General features: G+C 44.2%; 2 protein-coding genes across 13 annotated transcripts in view; one reads left to right on the top strand and one right to left on the bottom strand.

The window, feature by feature from the left end:
- HMG20A (high mobility group 20A) overlaps positions 1-5595 on the bottom strand; it is a 35694-nt gene extending 30099 nt beyond the window's left edge. For 2 of the 5 annotated variants that reach the window (XM_082769596.1, XM_082769593.1), the window contains exons 1-2: positions 5342-5429; positions 4041-4150 (exon numbers count right to left, since the gene is read on the bottom strand). The gene's annotated coding sequence lies outside the window, so the exon portion shown is untranslated. Of the gene's footprint in view, positions 1-591; positions 725-4040; positions 4151-5341; positions 5430-5464 lie in introns of those variants that run through there. The other 3 variants (XM_082769594.1, XM_082769595.1, XM_082769597.1) reach the window with 3 other exon arrangements.
- Positions 5596-5874: 279 nt separating this feature from the next.
- Positions 5875-20645, top strand: part of PEAK1 (pseudopodium enriched atypical kinase 1) — a 118138-nt gene continuing 103367 nt past the window's right edge. For 6 of the 8 annotated variants that reach the window (XM_082769518.1, XM_082769517.1, XM_082769515.1 and 3 more), the window contains exon 1: positions 5875-6055. The gene's annotated coding sequence lies outside the window, so the exon portion shown is untranslated. Of the gene's footprint in view, positions 6056-9114; positions 11098-18961; positions 19070-20645 lie in introns of those variants that run through there. The other 2 variants (XM_082769519.1, XM_082769520.1) reach the window with 2 other exon arrangements.

The following is a 20645-nucleotide window of genomic DNA, read 5'->3' as shown; positions in this document are numbered from 1 at the left end:
GGATTATCTGTATGACAATAGGAGCTTAAATCTGAAAAGAAGTGGCATATCCACTATACAAGGATTCGAAGATGCTTTCTGTGCCAAAGCCAGATACGTTGTCACTGCATTCTAAGAAGCCAACAAGTTTCAAATCCATGCCATTTTGTTCAAAGACATCAACATTCAGAAAGCAGAATGAATCAGGCTCTATTTGCAACTTCAAACTGACATTTAAAAAGCCATGGAACACAAACTAATATGATTCACAAGCTTTTTTCTGCCTTCCTTTCTCCTGTACTCAGATCTTAAGAAACATGACTTCTGCTTCCACACTTTGTGGAAGCGTTTAGTGTTAGTGGAGACTTTACACAGTCGTAATAGTGACACAGAACAAAGTATATATTCTGTGGAACTGATGAAGCAGAACGGGAATCTGGCCAAATAAAATGGTGGTGTGAGTTGAACATCTGACTAACACAATTTTCAGTTATCATTTCTGAACCTCTGCATATTTGGCAATAAATCAGGTGTAGGGATAGGCTACAAGACTACTGAGCCAGAGCAGTAGCTTGCTGCTGCTGGGAACAGAAGGCCTTGCTCCTTTCTCACCTGGTTATGGCAATCTCTGGACTCCTCATAGAGCTTCTCCTACCCCACAGCTCTTCCCTTCGGGAGCACTGCAGGAAGAAGGGAAGCTGTCTTCCCTTCTCAGTGACACAGCTGAAAGGACTCAGAAGGCTCAAACACCAGAGCTGTTAAAAAAAATAAATTAATGAATGCCTACAGAACCCCCCACTTCTACCAGTGGTGAAGAGTCCCATTAAGTTAAAGGAGGCACCCCCAGCCACCAAAGATTATTGCCGACTGAACTCAATCTGTTAGCAGCTGGTTGTGGAGAGTTTCAGATCACATCAAGAGCAGCTGTTATCTGCCCACATGAAAATAAGCCAAGCACTAGAAGGAACAAACAACAGCTCTCCATTGCCAAAGGCTACAGTTCAGGGGTAGCCTGAGCCTCTTGAACTACTAGCTACTTCAAACACATCATCTTTGGACTGGCAGTTCTGTTTATTAGACAATTTATGCGCTAAGCAAACAGAATAGCTTTTACTTGATTTATCATATGAGTTTATGCCAGGTAAAATGGCTCAGCAAAGGATCTGACAGACACTGCTGGCACAAGGAAGAAGGGTGCAAATAGCACAGCCCAGAGTTAGTGACTTACATTTCTATAACTCTACAGCCTGAGATTCAGTTTCCCTCCCCCTAAAATTCATGTGGTGTCAGGAACAAAGAACACTTGAAATGATTCCAGTAACCAAGGGCGCTAAAATAGTTAGAAGCGGGAGGAAACATCAGAAAAAAAATGAGTATCATCTCATAAGCTGTCTTGACATTTTCAGTTTTCTACTTTCCAATCTAAAGCTAAACATTTATTCTACTAATGAAAGATGATTCTTTCTCACGACTCTGGAAATAGAGAACTAATTCCACAAATTCTGATTCATTTTTTCTAACAAGGGATAGTTATTACCGTCGCTCTTCATATCTTATCTGAATTGCAGAAAATATACTTTATCTTAATTAAACTGAACAGAAGAGCAGTTGAAATGCATTTTGTCACCCTTCCACATATTGAAACCGTGAGGATTTAATCAAATATCAGTTATCTCAATTTCCTTCCATCAGTAGCAGGAGTCACATGCAACACCAGCTAAAGCCCATTGCAGTAAATGAAGTCTGAGCCAGAAATCTGCTCCACAAGAAGATTCTGGTGTGGTTACCTGTGCCAGTAACAGACTAGATATCAGGACTGAAAATAACCTGCTCTGTCATGTTTTTAGATAGCTACACTGCTATCCAAGTGCACGCAAACGTCTTCAGTCCTGTAGCTATTAGCTGATCTTGCACTGGCAAAGTTTAAATTTCAACAGAAACAGCAAGCATGTGATGTCACCTAGTGCTCCACTGCCTCCACAGAGTTCTCCAGATATTCTCCAGGTTATCTAGCACTGTTTTGAATCCCAAACCTCCAGATCCTGTTTGAGAGCCCCCCTTTATGGAGACTATCACAGACATTCAGAGCCAAGAAGCAAGAGCTAGTGCAGAACTTGCTCATTAAGAAATACTCCCTCTAAGAAGACTTAAGAACACTCAATAATGCCTATACAGTCCAGTACTTCCAGAGATTCCAAAGATACGCTCAGTCACTCTAGAAATTCTACACAAGTTGTGATTAATGAGATAGTCCAACAAGATGCCAGTCTATCTGATGCAGTGGCAGCTTTAAACGGAACCTCTTTCTAGATTAAGTCTTAAATCCTGATTTTTCACCCTTTAAGTATCAGAAGATGTCCAGGTCAATGCCCTCAATTTGTGAAAATAAACACAAGGAGGAAGATGCATATTCTTAACGAAAGGTAAGCTGTGGAGAAGTGGAAGAGGAACATTCTACCAAAGAAAAAGATCTGGAATATCATTAAAAAAAATGAAACATGCTTAGTACACAAACTTTCTCCTCCTACCTTGGTGCACCATTTGTTCTGTGCTGGGAACACTTCCCCCCTCCCCATCTTCTTGGCAGAACTGCAATGTTAGTAAACTCCAGATTTAGAAGTGTGAGCAAAAATTCACAGTTTACTGTTTCCGATACTCTTCTTGATGCTGATCTGTTTTCTCTGTTGTAAACTTCCATACTACTACCAGAAATTGCTTTGTCACAGCTCTCTCCACTGCTCTTCCAACTAGAGACTGACACTTGCCTTTCTGTATTGTGCCAGGTCCCACATATTTTGAACCCTAGCACAGGATGCTAGATTCCACTACATCAGAAACTCAGCCTTTGACCAACAAGTAATTATGGCCTCAGAGTCACAAGCCTGAGATTATTACTTAGCCTATTCTTACACTAATGGAAAAAACAGTTTATTCTTCCAGAAAAGGTTCACTTGCATTACTGATGGTGTGTCAATGACCTACTTTCAGCAAACAGTACTCCAAGCTTAAAAATCATCATGTCATCTTGCATCCAAGGCTTTGAAAGCACAGACAAAAAAAAAAACTGAAAAGAATGTTACTTAAATGTTATCTAAACAACAAACAAAAATTCACAAGACCACTAGCTAATCTCACATGAAATATCTGCATTAAGAGGTATGACAGAACACACTGCTAAGTGAACTCTACATTACTAACAAAACTTTTAGTTGCTACTTGCACTGTACAGATACCAACTAGCCTTAGACACTTTCAAGAAATGGTTAGGGAAACAAAAACAGTCATTTTGGAAAATTGTTCTTAGTAAATTCACACCTAATAAACATTTAGTGCCAAAGTGTTTTTATCTACCTCTATTCATTTCTTGAAAAAAAATTAAGTTCAACAGTTCCCATAAACACATGAAATACTCCTCCCTCTTCCTTGGGGAACTCATGGAAGTAAAAACAGAAATAAAAAGCTTAAAGGAATGCAGAAAAAAAATAGTTTGGGAAGCTCTCCAAAGCCAATCGAATTACAGATATAAAGGGCTTTTTATTGAGGTACATGAACTAGCAAAAAAAAAAAAAAAAAAAAGCTCCCCTTACTTAGTCTCCTCAAACCAATACAGCCGTGTTCCCCTGAGTTACCCTTCTAACAGAGGATGAGCAGAAGAGTGTCCCCTTTGTTAGAAGTGCAGCCTCTCCACCTGTGCTATCAGTTTCTCATAGCACACACCCCAAGACTCCGAAAATCAGTAGTCTGTGCACACTTCAGTAACAGCAAGTGGGGGTAATTAAGTTTATCAACCAAATCAAGGCCCTAAAGCAGCCCTGCTTAATCAAAGAAGCATTTCAAAGGGAAGGCTGAACTTACTTTGGCAGAGGAGCTACCTGGCTATTCCGGCACACTGTGATACCAAGTTAAATACATCTTTCTTTAAATACATTGTGAACAGGTAAACTAACAAAGAAAGCTTACAAAGTTAACTTGAACATACTAACTTACAACTGTCTCAATTCCTATGCTCTAGTACTAAGAATGAGGTTGTGATATGGATACAGAGCAACAACTCATCTTACAGTTACTGCTTTCATTCAGAAGTCACGCGTCTTCTACGTTCTCCAAGTTCTCAGTTCGCTGAGCAGCTCCTTGCCATCAGACACAGGTGGCCTTGCTGAAGGAAGATGTCCTGTGAGAACAGAAGGTAGAAGACAGTAAGAAACTCTGTTCTCAGTTTATTCATTACAAAGGACAAGAATTTGTTAGTCACCTAACAGTAAGATACACATAGAAGAATCGAACCCTATTCTCAGGTGCTAAAGAAGCATTCCTCTAGAACCAGGATTCTCTTCTACCTCTTGTCAGCCATAAGAGGGCCACCTGTGAGGTTACTCTCTATGCATCTCACTGCAAGAAACCAAAAAAAAATTCCACTCAGAGCAGTGGAGTTAAATCTCACACGCTTCAGTTTTCCTACTTTGAAATCTGTTAGTAGCCCTTACAGAATTTAGCTTAAGAAATTTAATCTGAATACACTGCTTTAGCCAGCTTTTCCAAATCTAGATCTTCCTAGAATCCATAGCATTGACTGCTTTGGGACATTCCAGGCTTCTAAGGACAAAAAAAAACACCCACGCACTTTTTTTTGACCTCCCTGGACTCTAAAATTACAGTACTTGCCAGCATCTATGGCCAGAACGGTTCTAAAAATACAGGGTATTTTTCGAAAAATCTTTTTTCCCCATTTAAAATAGTTTAATTGTATTTATCAAGTGGTGTTTGTTTTGTCTTTATCTCATCCTTTCTTCATTTGTATTTGTGTAAATGCGTTATAATATGCTTATCGGTACAATAATACAGTTCTACAAATAAAAACAGGGGAAAAAGCATAATGGGGGGGAGGCTGCTCAACTTCTGGGGGTTTTATTTACATGGACCCAAGGCAGCAGGGACCACTGCTCCAGCAGGCAAAGCCTCCCCTGCTGGGCCTCCGCCACCCAGCTCTCCCCGAAGCCCCTCTGAGGTTCCCCCCTCCTGCCTTCCCCTCAGGCCCCCTGCCCTCAGTGCGGGCATTTCAGAGGGCTTCACTGAGCGCTGCCTGCCAAAGCACGTGGCTGCGGCTGTAAGAGGAGGGATTTTTCGGTTGTTTGTTTTTTATTCTCCACCCCCAGCTCTCCCGAGGACCGCTCCGGCGCAGCCCAGAGCCGGCCCCGCACACACACACGGGCAGCCCAGGGACGAGGCCCGCCGGGGGAGGCCGGTCCCGGGGCTGCCCGTGCCGCTGCTGCCCAGCTGAGCGCCGCGGGAGCGGGGCCCCTCCGGCGGCGGGCAGGGCGAGGAGGAGGAAGAGGAGAGGAAGGCCGCGGCCCTCCCTACTGACCTGCCGGCGGCAGCGCCCCGGGCCGGCCGCGCCGCGAGCCCTCAGCCCCCTCGGCCGCCACCAGCTCCCTCACAGGGCCACATCACCGCGGCCCGAGCCCGCTCGGATCCCTCCGCACCTCACCTCAGCGCGGCCCGTCCCCCAAAGCCACTCCTAAAAGAGCCGCAGCCGGCCCGGGAGCGCTCCCGCTGCCCGCACCTCGTCCTCCCGCCGCGGCCCTTCCCTTCGCCGCCAGCTCGGAGCCGAACCTCCCCCACCGCGCCGGGACTACTTTTCCCACGCGAGCGGAAGCACACGGCCTTCCTGCGCGCGCAGCCTCGCCGTGCGATTTTAAAGGCTCGGGCGGCGCGCCGAGCGCGGGGCACGCTGGGACTTGTAGTCCTCCCCGGGGGCCTCCGCCGGCGGGCCGGGGGTACCTCGCGGCGGCGCCCCGCCCCCTCGCCCCTCCGCAGCCAATCGGCGCCTGCCCTGGGCGGAGAGGCTCCGCCCCCCCGAGCCGCGGTGGGCGGGGCCGTGCCGCGGCCGGCGGCGGCCGGAGTCGGGTGGTGCGCGCGGGCGCGGCGGCTGCAGCCCCGTCCCGGAGCCGGATCCTCGCCGGGGCCCGGCGGCCGCCGGCCCTTACGGAGCTCCCTCGCCGCCGCCTCCTCCTTCTCCTCCTCCCCCCCCGCTCGCCGCCCCCGGGAGGCGCCGCAGGGCTGGGGGGGCCGCCGCCAGGTGAGGGACGGGCCGGGCTCTGCAGGGCGGCGGGGGGCGGGTAACGGCGCCGCGGGGACGGGACGGGACGGGGGGCACCGGGAGGGGGCTGGGAGGGGTCCCGGCGGGCTGTGAGGGGGCTGGGGGGGCACTGAGGGGTCCCCCGGTGCTCGCCCCGCCCGCAGGCTCCGTGCCCCGGTTCCCCGGCGGCACCCCCGGAGCCCCGCAGGGAGCCCCCGCGGGCTCAGCCCGAGGGCCGGGGCTCCGCCGGGTCCCGCCGGCCTCCCCCGGGAGCTGCCGCGGGCGCCAGGTGAGCGCTGCCCCCCCCGGGGCTCGGTGCGGAGCCGCCCGGCGCCGTGCTGCTCTCAGCCCGCCGGGCTCCGGGGCCGGGGGAGCCTGCGCTGAGCCCCCCCGGCTGCTCCCCGGAGGGAACGGGGGGTTCAGAGCACGGCCCGGTGCCTGCCCGGCCCCCGGCTTGCTGGGGGAGGCTCCCCGCACAGCCCCCGGTTCGTGGCGTCGCGCCGGGCGGAGTTGGGCTTTTGTTTGTTCCTCTCGGGTGGCTTCGTGCGGGACCGGAGGGTTTTTGCCGTGTGCTCTGCGGCTGGGGTCTGCTACAGCGCTGTGTGCGCGGAGGGGTGGGGGAGAAAAGCCCAGGCAAGATGCACGGTGGGGGGGGAGAGCGCCCAGTTGGAGCCAGGACTTTGTGGGATTCCAGGAGTTGGGGTCCGTAGTTAGAAAGTGTACTTAAACTTGGATAAAGTGACCGGCTGAACGATCACCTTTGTTACGGATTAAATGTGTTTAATTCTGTTGAACTCTTGCTTGACTTCCAGCCTCGTTCAGGCGGTTTGCTTCCAGCAGTTTTGCAGCGCAGGAAATACTTGTGGATATTTTATTTGGTCACTTTGACTAGTTAGAGCTCTTAATCTAATTCCATTCTGGCTTAAAAGGTTTTGTCTGTAAAGTAGCTGAGATGATTTATCCAGATGAAGCATCTTTCTGGCACAGCTGCTGCTGTGGTGCGTTTTCAGGAAAGCCTCGTTTTGTCCCCTAAGCTGTAGCAGTATGCGAGAAACGAATTACCCAGTTTTCCATGAGTAACTTTCCATGATTAAGCTTACACATTCTTCTCCTGATGTATTTACCTTATTGTTCGCCTATCTCCCGTAGATAACGCAATTCACAGACTTCCTAAATGACTTTCTTGGATTGTTCTGTTTGTTCCTCCGCACCTGGGTGGCGGTGGCAGTGGCGGTGCGGTTCCTGGGGAGCCAGCATCAAGCCAGCATCGCCTTCCTGCCCGGCCCTGCTGCCAGCAGGCGCTTCCACCCAGCTGCACGCTCCTGGAAGTGAGCAATTGATAGCGGAGGGAGCTGTACTCCTGAGCACGATGTTTGGCTTTCATTGTTTCAGGAACACGCATCAGCCATGCAAATAAATGCATTGATTTCAAAAGGACAGCATTCCCTATTTATTGGCAAATCTTAAGGTTGCTTCAAAGAAAGGAAGAGCCAAGAGACAAAATGCCATTCCGGATTTTTAGCTAATTTGTGTTCCTGACTTTGCAGCTCTTTAAAAAGTCTATTTATAAACATATTTACTGAAATACTTATTCTTTTGTTTATGTGTGCAAAAAAAAAATGTGTGTGCGTGTGTGTGTATATATATATAAACATATATATATATATTGGAATTGATTGCTTAAAGACAAACAAGAGGGGCAGTGCTGTTCGGCCAAACAGCTCCTAAGTGGTTTCTTGCCTAATGAGGGTAGTCAAATACTAAGATAACTATTGTAAATTAGTGTTTAGGGTCACAGACATGGGTAATTGCTGTTAAGCTTCTGTACTGTGCTAGGAAAAATATGTCTGTGAAAAGATTGCTATCAAGTTAACAAGTTGAGACATGCTTTCTTTTCCCTGCCTTGTTAGTGGATTAACACTCCTGGGTCTCTCCTTTCCTTTTCCTTTTTCCTATGTAGTCTCCGCTGTTCCCTAGAGCTGCCTGTCATCCCAGTTAAGAATTAGACCCTCCCATCCCCACGAGTTGCCTGTTTGCTTTTCCCTTTTCTCAGAAGGGATCCCCGGTTTCGCTCCTCGTTGTCGTTGCCTTTCCTGTTCTCACTGCCTTCTGACACGACCAGCTTTCAGGTGGTGTTAGCTCCATCGTCTTTTTTTCTGTGGATGCCTGTTAGACCCTCTTTTCCCCAGCTCTTGATGGCCAGAGAGGTCTAACCTGGGGTTTTCCACATATGGATCCGAGACGAGGGCCTTCTCCTGCCAGCTTCCCCGTTGTTCCCACTTGCTGCGCTGCTGCAGCTCCTGAAGAATCCTGCTGAGCTGCTCCCTCCCGTGCAGTCGGTGTGTCATAGCTGACAGTCGGGTAGGGGCAGAATAGCAAGATGCAGATGATGGGTACGGTGAGGAGATAGTGCTGCATTTGTGAAAAGCTCTGGGTGATTGAACATTATACGGCCATGTGACATGAAGAGAGATGGTGACGAGAATGCTTGGCATGGGAAAGTAAAAATAAAACTTCCTTATTTTTCTGCTATTAATATATGATAACTCCAGATGTTTTTAACCTACTTGGGACACAAAAATGGGAAGCTGTAAAGCACTGTTTGGTTTATTAGTTGAAGCAAAGATCAAAGAAATAATGTCAAGTTGTTTGCAGGTCACGAGTAGTGTTTCTTCGCTGTGAGCGGCAGCCAAAAATCACCAGAGTGGCAAAATCCACCGTACATGTGCATGGAATAACACAGGAGGAAGAGATGCCCGGCCCCAGGTCACAGCCAAGGGAAAGAGGCTCCAGACTCCTGCTAGAAGGGGTTGGCAAAGCATGATGCCTCTGCCCGTGGTGGTGGTACCTGTGGCAGGGGGGTACCGAGACCTCCTCTGCAGGGTTTTTTAGTGTTCCCCCACACATGGCCACTGTTTAAGGGTACCCTGGCATTTACATTGACCTAAAGCTGAGGTTGTTGCATTGTTTCACATGTATCAACACAATAATATAGAATGGCCACTGCAGCACGCTTTTGGATTTAAGGGGGGAAAAAATACAGGCTGGAAACTGGGATTACACTTGGCTAGTTGGCTTTCACAATTTTAAAGCAGGGTGAAGTGGAAGAAGTAAACAGTGTGCACTGAAAAAAAATGAGAGCCTTAGTATTTCTGAAGTGTTAGTGACAAGGATAAATTACTTGTTTTTACTTGGTAACAGCTCTAATTAGCTGTCCAATATTTTAAGCTGCAGTTTCAATAAATCGTGGTTTAGTTTTGTACCCTGCATGTTTCCTTTTGGTTTTTCCAAACCATAAGCAGAAATTATCGACCGTGCGAGAAAATCTCAGTCTTCCTTTTGCCTGAGATAAGTGGCTGAGTCACTAAAGCAATTTCTTCCCCCATATCTCTTTAAGTGGACTGAGTTGATGTGAGATTGCCTGATTGTTGGGAAAAAAATGTGGATAGAGGCAAACTACACGGTGGTTTAGCTTCGAGGTCACTTTCTTTAAATTGATTTTCTTATGGGTATTGCACGGGCTGTTACAAAAGTCGCTGCGCTAACTCACTGCATTATAGTACAACTTTACCCCAACAGGTTCTGGGTTTGTCTGCTCAGATCAGGCCAAGAAGACCAGGATTGTGGAAACCCTCTGCAGCCTAGCTCACCATTTCTCTCTGCCCTGTAATCACGTATTGCTGAGCGCGATGAATGCAGAGTCAATGTAAAGCTGTACCACTTGGGGAAGTGTTTTGTAATCAGTCTTTAATTCATTTTTCTGCTTGAAAAATCTGTGTGTTGTTTGTTTTTGTTTGGTTTCCCATTTTGAGTACTGACTGGTTTCCCATTTTGAGTACTTGGGTGGCAGATTCCAGTGCAATGTGCAGAGAGAGGTAGAATTTTACCCGGATTGTTCCGAAAATCTCCGCCTCGTAGATCCACTTGTGCCTGTCACGTACAGGACTGGCCTTAACCGAGATGCTTTTGCGTGAATAAAGTAGTAATAACAAATGGTGTAATACCAAATGTTACCTGGACATAACGTTTTTAAATCCTTCCCTTGGCAGGCTGTGCCCCACGTTGTACTTGAGAGTAAAAAAAAAAACAAAAAAAAAAAACAAAAAAAAAAAAAAACAAAAAAAAAAAACAAAAAAAAACAAAAAAAAACACCTTACATGCATTTAAACGTAATTGCCGAAAAATGCTCAACTGTGTTAATGCAGTCACTGTTGATTTCAGGAGACACTCTTAGTGAAGTTTTTGAAATCACAGTAAATAAATGGATAAAAATCGTGCCAGGCTAAACATTGTAGGCTTCTAGCGATACTTGTTTTAGTAACATCTTGTCTGAGATAACAGTTCAGCGTGGTGCTAAAGAGTAAGATCCTTACTTCATGAAGCCAGTACTATTTTAGAAGTACTGTGACTAGCAAAAAAAGTTGCCAGATAAATGCAACCTCACTGGTGCTTAAGCAGATTTGGATTATTATGTTACTTGATAGAGGTTCTATAGGAGAGTATTTAGTGGTAAATTCACAGCTGAACTTTAGATGTTTTTATAAATCCATTAAATAAGTATCTGAATCTTAAAATGTTCCTTCTGGAATGGCTGCCTGTATTTCTACAGGCCTCTGTACAAAGCCCATCAAAAGGGGAAGACGATACATAATACAAATGCTGTAAATACTGCATATGTATATTTATTTATATGCAATCTTCCACCCCTAAGGCTCTTACTGTTAGAAAAGCCTTCGTACACATTTAAAAGACATTTAGTGTACGCTATAAACACGATCAAATTTAGACATCCTTCTAGATTGACTTTGTCTATATTGCCTCCTAATAGAGATATCTGTACAAATCGCAGATGCTTTTGCTGTTGTCTTAGACGCTAAGTAGCCTTTTTTATATCACTGTATTGCTTCTTTATCTATTAATGTCCTCTCTATGTTGTTTTTTCTAATTGCAGTAAGAGACAGAACAGTTTTAAAAAGGAAAAATGTAATTCTACCTCCCCACCTCCCATTGGCCAGTAAATTCAGAAATGATCATGTCTGAAGGTAATGGAAACACTTAAACATCTTACAGCCCTTGAGTTGAAAGTGTCCTTGTGCAGCTATTAGTCTTTTAGCCTTTTTTCTTTCCCCAGAGGCAAGTTTGTTCTTTTTCTCCACCTTGTATTAGTCCCTAATCATCTTCTGCAGAGTAACCTTTGAGCTTGTTTGGAACTCCATTAAAATCACTGATTCTCTCTGAGAAGGCTCAGAATTATATCAGTTTTGCTTTAATAAACTTTGAAGTTTAATGCAAATGCATACAAACTCAGAGAGAATAAATATTAGTATAGGAGTTTTCCGTGGAGGAATAAGCCCTATTGTGTAATTGGTTTTCCATTTGGCTTCCTAATTGTCTTTGCCTTCCTCTTCTGGATGGGGTATTTTGCTTAAAAACAGGTTGCACAATGTTCTTTGGTGTCAGACTTTGGGTTTGTAACTATATGGTTAAAGAGTATGACTTGTGGTGTTTGGAATGATCCTGGGAAAAGGCAGTTTATTTAATGACTTTTGTACTGTAAACTCTGGACGTTCTCAGCCCTTGGAAGCAGGGAGATGGCTCAGCTGAAGGGAAGGTGCAGAGAACGGGGGGGACACGGAGCCTCTCATTTTGGCCAGTTACACGTGCTTTGGTCGTGCAGAGCAGTGCGGTTGGTTATAAGCAGGGGAGCAACTCGCTGAGCTTGGTGTTCAGCGTGCATCCAAGGCATGTGTGTTGACTATTTTAGAACATGACATCTGTAAAATCGTGTTTTCATGCTGTGATTGTTTTTTCCTCACGATTTGAATGTCTAAAGGGATGCAATATCAGATTATCTGCAAGAAAGTCTCAGACTCACTGGGATGCTAATGAAGCTCTCAATAATGCGTCTTTAGATGGTAACAACTTTTTAAAACATCAGGGCCGGCCTTCTGAAAATCAGGCAGGCTCATGTTTAAAGGTCACTATCTCGGGCTTGAAAAGATTGCCTGGGAAGTGCGGAAAGCAGAGGCATGTTAGGACAAAGCTTGCTGAAGCCTGGCATGCTCCAGTGCCTATGAATTTTGCCTAGTAAGAATTTCTTGCGCAGCAAGGGCAGAATTCCTGTTAGAGAAAATGCCAGGCCAAGCAGAGTTTAAAGCATGTTTGATCTGCCCTGCAATCTGCATTGGTCTGTACTGCTATATTGCAGATGTCATCTTGCTCCATGAACCTGTTGGCATGCAGGGTGCTGGCTCGTGGTTCCTCACAAGCAAACCCACTTAACTTGGGCCAGTGGGAGCAAAGCTCTTCTAAAGGTGGCTCTTTGGGGGAGCTGCTCAGAAAGGGGCACATCAGAAGGGATGTTGCACTCCCCTATGTAAAGTACCTGTTTTTAGCAGTAGATAGAGAGATACTGTTAGTAACAGTTGCCATGAAAATCCTCCTGCGACAGCTTTGCAGATGCAAGGTGGAATTGCGGAGCGGTAAGACAGATTCCTCAGCGGTACTGGAGCTTTAGTCATGGTGAGTTCTCCCGTGTTCTGTATAATTATCTCTGTTTTTCTGCTTGTTGGAATGTGCAAAGTGTTTGATTATTTTGTTTGTTTGTGCAGTTGCTTTCACAGACAGCAGCTGAATCAGGTTCCTTTTCCGATTGGTGTTAACACTCAGCATCAGTATGGTATTCAGTAAATACATTCATTAAATGCAGCATTGCAAGTCATAGCACATTGCATAATATTGTGAATAGCAAGAAGTGCTGCATTAAAAGCAAAAAACCCTCTTCTCACCCTTTTTGTAATTTTTCTTTGTAGTGCACGATGGTGATAACATTGCAGGCTTTTTTCCTTCTCTGTCCTTTGCAGATTGACTTCATTGCTTATGGTTGTACATTATCTTTGTTTTTCAATGTAAATCAACAGAACAATGGAGATAGCAACTGACAGACCTTTTGAAGCCAAATTTGCAGGCTGAGAAGCAGTGTTGTATAGAAACATGTTGGAAAAGATAACCAGCATGGGTTATCAGACGGGGTTCTACTCAACCCCCTGCAGATGCGATTACGGAAAAGGCGGTGTAACAGCGTGTTCTGAAATGTTCCAGCGCAGCTGCCAGGGCACTTGATGGAAGGCACATGTATATGCTAAGTTCATCTGTGAAATCACAGTAAGCAGGTGAAACACTAAAGCAACAGCATTTAAATGTAAGTGGGAATTAGATTTCTTAAGCTTTCAAACATGACTTAATTTGTTGCTATCTTTTTTTCTAGAGTTGACTTAATACACAGACAGTTGCAGGTAATCATGATCTACGTAAAAAGCTGACTTTGGATGCCTTCATATGAAAGTTGTAAACATCTAAGCAAAATGAAATCTGTAGAACGCAGAAGAAAATGTGAATTTGTATAAGGAATAATGCCACCTCCAGCGGTGGGCAGTACTTAACTGGGGGGGGGGAGTGGTAATTTCAGCCAATAGTCCCTCACATTGTATTATGTGGGTAATGCTTGAGATTGTGCTGCCTAGGGGAGTTGCTGTACTTGTCTAATTATAAACACAAAGCAAAGGTGGAAAATACATTGGAAAAATGAGAAGCCAATACTGGTTCGTAGTTGCACTGGATGCAGACAGCTGAATTGTGGATGAAACAATTATTGAAAGGTTGAAATAATGAAAAATAAGGGCGGCCTTATAAGCAAGTGTGTGCTGTGCTTTTCCAAAAAATCGCTGTTATTGTTTTAGTGAATATATTAGAGAGGAACATTTGTCAGGACAGTCTCGCATCGAAGGAGGTCTCTCGACAGCAGAACAATATGGCTTCTTGGATTGTCTCTGCTGGTGCCTTTCATGAGGGAGATGCTTATCCATTTAAACTTGCATTTCAAGTGATACAGGAGCAGTTTTGATTACTGTTTAAAAACGTAATTTCTTTTGGTGAGCGTGAAGCAATAGTGGATTTCATGTAATTTTTGGTTCGCTTTCTCCTGCTACTTTATGAAATGTCTGTAATTGAGCTGGGATCTCCAGATGTAAAATAGCTGCTTTTAGCTTGGATGATTTTGCTCAGTGGTTCAAGGTTTCTTTTCCATCACTGTTTTTCCATGAGCTCTCCCAGCAATTTCAGGGTAATGGTTCTGCAGAGAAGATGAAACGTGTGTTAGCTATATTTGTATTCGTTGGATGATGCACAGCATGAGTTGCCCTGCCTGCACAATGTGCGTAAGAATTCTGGAAATGACTTCTGGTGGAGAGTTGAAAGCTTCAGCAAGTCCTGTATCCTGCTAGCACAGAGCAGTATGGGCCTCATCTCAGAAGCTTGTTTGCAGTCATCAGTCCAACAAGTTTTTACCTAACACCTCTTAACAGTTTTTCTTCAAAATGCTTGTGTGTTTTTCTTTGTCTTGGCAGTTGTTTTATGAGCTGGTATAGAACAGAGGGCTGTCACACCACAAAAAAGAAACCATGTTCAGGCATTTGTGAGATTAACTAAACCTCAATTCCTATTCTGAGAGCTTAGAAAGTGTAAGGAAAATGGACAATCCTTTCTTCAGAAGGTGCCTTTCTCAGGCTGGTAGAGAATGTACACAGTACCTATATAACATTGCCTCTCAGTATCCGTGGGTGTGCATAGCAGTATCATTTAAGAACAGAGAAATATTCACAGAGCAAAAGGGATTCTTGAAATGGAGCAGTACCCCAAATATCAAAAACCTAGCTTTTATATACTGAGATAAATCTGCCTTGGGGTTTCTGTGAGAGACAGAGGTGAAGACTTCCCATTATAAAGATAACTACCTTCTAAACACAGCAGTGGCTCTGTTCTGCTTTACGGGGTGTGCTAGGACCTGTGAGAAACAGTTCCTCTTGGAAAAGCTGTACACAACATGAAAAGAGAGGGAACATAATCTCTTTTGCCTCTTTAAGATGTGCTGGAACAAATCTTTTTTTTTTTCCCATTTTTTTTGCATATTTTTCAGATGAACAACTCTCTTGAGCGTTGTGCTCTTTATTACACAATCTTTGTTTTTAAAGTTCTAAGCATGACCTCAGTTTTTATTTTGGTTTTAGTAAAGTATTTGCTGCTTGTAGCCCTGTAAAACCTGAGAGATTTTCCTCTCTTTGAGCTCCTTTAAGACCCATAGTCCACCACAGCTTATATGGGAGGCTTAAATGAGGAGTCTTCTGAGTAGAAAATGTCTTCTATAGTACTTCCAGATTTGAAAATCATTGGAATTTTCTCTGTGTAAAGTTATAACTTCCTGAGAAAATGTTGGCATCCACTGTGGAAGTTGTTAGTTTTTGGAACTTCTGTTTAAATTACTCTCTCTGCTTTATTTCTTCCTCCTCTTCCTAGGAAGAGAGGCATGGGGCTGCAGGGACTTCTTTGGAATGTGGAAAAAGGCAACAACTTCAGAGCATGTGCATTTTTGGGGAAAATTGTTCTTGAACTGAAGAAACAATTTCAGAAAACATGGCTTGTTTTGTTTTAGTAAACCAGGGCTATATGAACTTGTTGGCTTTGGCACTTTCATGTACAAACTTCTGCTAAGTTGTGTCTTACGTATTGTTACAGAAAACAGTTATTAATATCCACTTGAGTATTTGTGAAAGTTAAGGTATATAATTTCTGTTGGTATTTGAAGAGGACTGTCGGATTGTAAATACCTTTGGCTGTGAAGGAGAAAGGTTTGGGACAGATATGATCATTCTAAGCTATGTTGTTCTGTAACCCGCAGGTTAAGAAAAAAAAAATTCTGAAGATCAACTTGTTAGCGTTGTTGGGAAGAAAATACAATATTCGGCAACTTTGATTCAAGGAGGAGATGTTTCTTTTCATACTGAGAATTGTGTATCTGAGCTCAGCTTTGACACACATATCTATATCTTACATAAACATGCTTTTGTTAATCCAGCTGTTAATGCTGTTTTAGGGAGTAGAGTTAAATCTCCAGTTCGATTCCTATTTCAGGATAAGTCTGCTTTTCTCTGCAGAGTACCACAGTAGAAGTAAACAGTGATTTAAAAACTCCTCATAGCAGCATGTTGGCCTACTGTTTCACTGGGGAGTGTGACTGAAGTTCCCATCTCTGAGCAGAAGTTTGTTTGGGTTTACCTGAAGATGTTTTACTGGCTTAGGAAGCAGTTTGTGAGCATCCCCTCTGTCCATGCACTGGAAGCAGGTAGACAACTGGAGGAAATAGCTTTAGAAATCATCTCAAGAAAAGCCCTCTGCAATAAGCAACAGCTCCATCATTCACTAATTTAACAAGTAAGAAAATGAAAAGCTTGCCTAAAGTCAATTATTCCAAAGTTCAAAAGAGGACCCAGAACACTCTCAGGGTCTTACTCACTTCGCTGCCTAGCCCTTTGGAAACAGCAAGCTACACTAAATATTTTTCTGGTTGCCATAACACAGTATGGATATGTATTTTAATCCTAGCAGCTAGGCTGCTCCTGCTTCTTTTGTGAGAGGTTTAAGCCTTTAGCTCAAATGGTAAGATTTATGGGTTTATATCACAAAAATTATTTCTAGAGGCATATCCCGGCACTGCTGTGTTTGGCTGTTTGTGACTCATATTATCATCTTTCTTGCTTTACTTGCTGTCTAAAAGTGTGCTGCATCACGTGGTGTTCTCTGTTCAGAGCAACAATAGGTTTTGCTAGTTAAGTATGTCTGTCCGTGAGCTGGAAGAGCTACCCTGCATATCAGAAGCTTGCAGTCAGACCTGCTGATTAGTATTTACTTTTCTCATGCCTGAAAGCTAGCACGTGAGCTGGGAGTAATCTTTGGAATTAATTTCTGTATTGTTCAACAGCAGGAAAAAGTTGGGAGCTGGGACGATGCTTAGTTTGTTGCTTGCTTTTCAGACCTGATCAGAAAATTCCATTTTACGGTAGAAGGAGAATAACCAGAGTGAAAAGGTTGGTGCATTTCCTTTAATCTCCACCTTTAATCTCCAAGTCACTGTCTGAGTAAGTACTTTTCAAGTAAGGAAACGTTTCCAAAGTTTCATCAGTGACCTCAAGATTCGTGAGGCAGACTCTGCAAGACAATAAAATGCACTCAAGTCTTCTGGTATTGTCAGATCGTGACTAAAGATAAGATGAGAATGACTGACAGAAACCTTTCAGTCTAAAAACATGATTTCTGAATTCTGTAAAATGTAGTGAAGATATAAAATAGGGCACAATGTTCTTACTCTAAACAGAATGCTGACTGTGACAAAAGCTTGGACAGTGCAAACACTCTCACTTGTGGAGCTGGATGAGTTGGGAATAGCAGTGAAAAGGGCGAGAGTGGAAAGTACCATTAAGGTGTCTGCAGCATTGAGTGGTCTTCATTAAAAGAATTTGGTGAAATGAGTCGATGCGTTTTGTAACTTGTTGTGCATAGCAGCTGTATGTGTGCCACGAACAGTCATTCCTGTCTTGTAGCAAGGAAATGAGACTCTTTCTGCAGCACTCTAATCTGGTTTGTGCTTTATCACAGATTTATTTCTTAATCTGCAGTACTGGCTGTTTTATAGCAGCCTGGTTTAGTTTTTGTTTGATTTGAAAATATGCAGAGCTGTCCTGCTGTGATTAGGGCTTGGTGGTAGCTTTTGGCAAGTGCTTAATTACTTGTACAGTAGTATTGTACTGAGAGCGCGCGATGAGTTTGGAGGGAGGGGAAATGGGAACAATGTGCTGGTTTGCTTGTGTGGGCTAATGTGACTCACTGAGGGTTTTAAAGGTCTTTTAGAAAAAGCTGGCAGGCCGGCCTCGGTTTTCAAATCAGTTTCAATTGTCCAGCAATCTGTAAGTCTCCCTTCCACTGAGGAGGCTCTTGCACTTCCCCACGGTTTGGGGTCAGCGGCTTACAAACACCGCACGGCCCAGTGAGCTGTAAAATCAGTCGCGAGGTCTTCCGGATGCTGCTGTTGAACTGTTGGATTGGTGGCGAGGCAGAAATCACTGCTGGGTCTTGTACTGGGTTATAAAACTTCTAAAACTGAAAACGTACAGAACTGTGGTTCTGCGTGTTCTCTAACCGCTGTTAAACCACCGCTTGAGAAGTTCCTCTACTCTTTGAATGAGGGAAAAATACTGATCCAGAAATTTTCTTGAGGTGTGTTGCAGAATATTGAACAGGATATTGTTCTGGCAGCTTGATAATTTTGCGTAAACATATTGAAGATATTTTGCCAGTATTAGAAATTGGAGCTAGTAGAAGCAGCAGCAGCGTGCTGGTTGAACGTTGGAGCTTATATTCCAATGATTCAGAAACACCTAACTGCTTTTATTTGGTGAATGCTTAAGATGGCTTAACGTGTATACAGTGTTTCCTGGTGAGAAGTCAGGGGTTTCAACGATTTAAGTCCACTGAAGCAGAGGTTATAACTGTCACACGATCTGTTCCTCTGCTAACAGCTCAACTGGAGGCTTTTCCTTGCCACCGGTTTCCTACTTACATTCACAAAATGTGCTTTCTGTTGTTGCTTCAAACATCTGTGACAGCTGGCTCGGTGCTCCCACCCTGCGCCAAGTCGTGTTTCGTATTAAATAATATTTTCAAAAACAATAGTTTGGGGAGGAGTTTGTTGCCAACTGGCTCCAGCTAGCGTGCCTGGGTCTGGCAGTGCACTTGGATGTCCCTGTGCAGGGTTCATGTCTTTGATTCATCAGCTGTCTCTTGCCCTTGTATTTTCTGTCAATGCAGCAGCGTACGCTCTCTGTAAAATATCTTCAAAATACGGGGTGCCCTCGATCATACGATTCACCTTAGTGCAACTGCAAATGTATAGTGTTGTGGAAACCTTAGCGCTGCCTGTGTGTGCCAGGAAACTGATGGAACCAGCTACCAAACTGCAACGGTGTCTGCTCTTTACTGGTGACAAATGGACGGGGAGAAACCAGCCGACTCCTTTGGGTCTGGGAAAGCACAAGGGGTGTCTGCCTCAAAACTCAAACCGTGCGTCAGCCTAAGAACAGCTGTAGGAGCTGTCGCCTCGTCTGGGCAGTGGCCACACAAAGCCAGGTCTGTCTGATTCATCTGTTGCATTTGTGTGAAAGTTCACGTGCTCGGGGCTCTTTGTCCAGCTGCGCGTGTGGCTCCTCTATGAGGGGTCTGAAAGCTTTTCTAGGTGACACTAAGAGGGTCGAAAGGAAATGGAAAAGATGGAAAACAGACTTAGTGAGTATTTCAGCAGCTGTTTGCCAAATCACATTTTGGGATTCATTTCTATTTTAAATACTGCAGTGGCTGCCAAAGAGCTGGCAAACTGTGATCCCCTTTGGAAGGGGGAGGAGACTTCATTACTCCTCTGCAGAGGAGGGACATCACTTTATTTTCATGCTCCTGCATGCTTCCTCTTGTGAACAAAGAAATTCGGGTGGGGGGGAGGGAGTTTTTGAAAGATTTTTTCAGCAATGTAACGAAACAATGGGTTTGATTTACACTTCAAATGTGGTTTCCTGTCTTGTCTCCCATCACTTAAATAGCTTTGAAAATAGTTTGGTTTAACTTTGTTTTATAGGTACGTGTCCTTTCCTCAGCTAGAACTGGTGGGGGTATTGTTTCCTTGATTATTTCCAAGTAGATTTAAACAAAAAGTGATCAGATTTAATCACCAAACAATCCTCCAAATTTGTGAGAAGGAAAGCTGATTAGAATCACACGCCCCCCTCAAAAAAAAAAAAAAAAAGAAAACAACAACAAAAAAGACAAAAAAGCAAAACAGACTGCACAGTTATTTAAGCATATCAATTACTCTTAAGAGTAAAGCCTGCAATTTGGGAAGATAAGATGGCTGAACAGCAAAAGAAAAAAAACTTGGAAGCCAGAAGATATCTAGGTTTTCTTCCTGCCTTTGTCGTGCCTCTCTTGTAACCTTGGAAACTGAGAGACAAAGAGGTTAACAAATTTGCTGATTCTTAAAATGGAGATAAGATACAATACACAGCTTGCTTCCGTTCTGCTTGTTCCTCGGCAGTGCTGCAAGCACGTTGTGTGTTTTGGGTTGGTTTTGGTAATCCAGCATAAATGCCAAACTTGGTCAGTTGTGCTGCTGTGCCCAGATGTTAGGCTGATGCTGTGCTGGGATCTGGCAGGCTTTCCAGGTTATTGTTCCCTCATCCCTTCCACCAGGAGGGCGGTGGGTGCTTTGGGCAAAGGAGACAATTCTCGAACTTTCTACAGGACGCCGAGTATTTCCAGTAGAGAAGCACCCTGAAGAGTCAGAGCACGCAGGAGGTGGTTTGGCTCCATGCTTTTCAAACAAGCTCTTGTTATTCTCACGACGTATAAACCAGGAATTCGGGATTGTGGGATGAAAACATTAGAAAGTGTTCTTGGCAAAATTATCAACTGCAAAGCAGTTGCAAGCTCATGGTTCTTTTTGAATCTGAAGGTGACTCTTTCAAGTTCAGTTAACTGCTGCTTAGGGCTTCTGTTTTAAACCCTCTCTGGCTGTTCATGTGCTGTTTATATTAATGCAGCACATTGGTAGGCAATGCAGACGCTTTTAGAAATTGTAAGATTGTGCAGACATTTAATGACCAAGGATAAATTTCACAGCTGTGGATACTATTTATACTTTCATATGCAGAAAAGA

The sequence above is a fragment of the Aythya marila genome, assembly GCF_965140915.1.
Source record: "Aythya marila genome assembly, chromosome: 11".
NCBI lineage: Eukaryota > Metazoa > Chordata > Aves > Anseriformes > Anatidae > Aythya > Aythya marila.
Note: the sequence above shows the minus strand (reverse complement) of the source record. Positions and strands in the feature narration are given on the sequence as shown.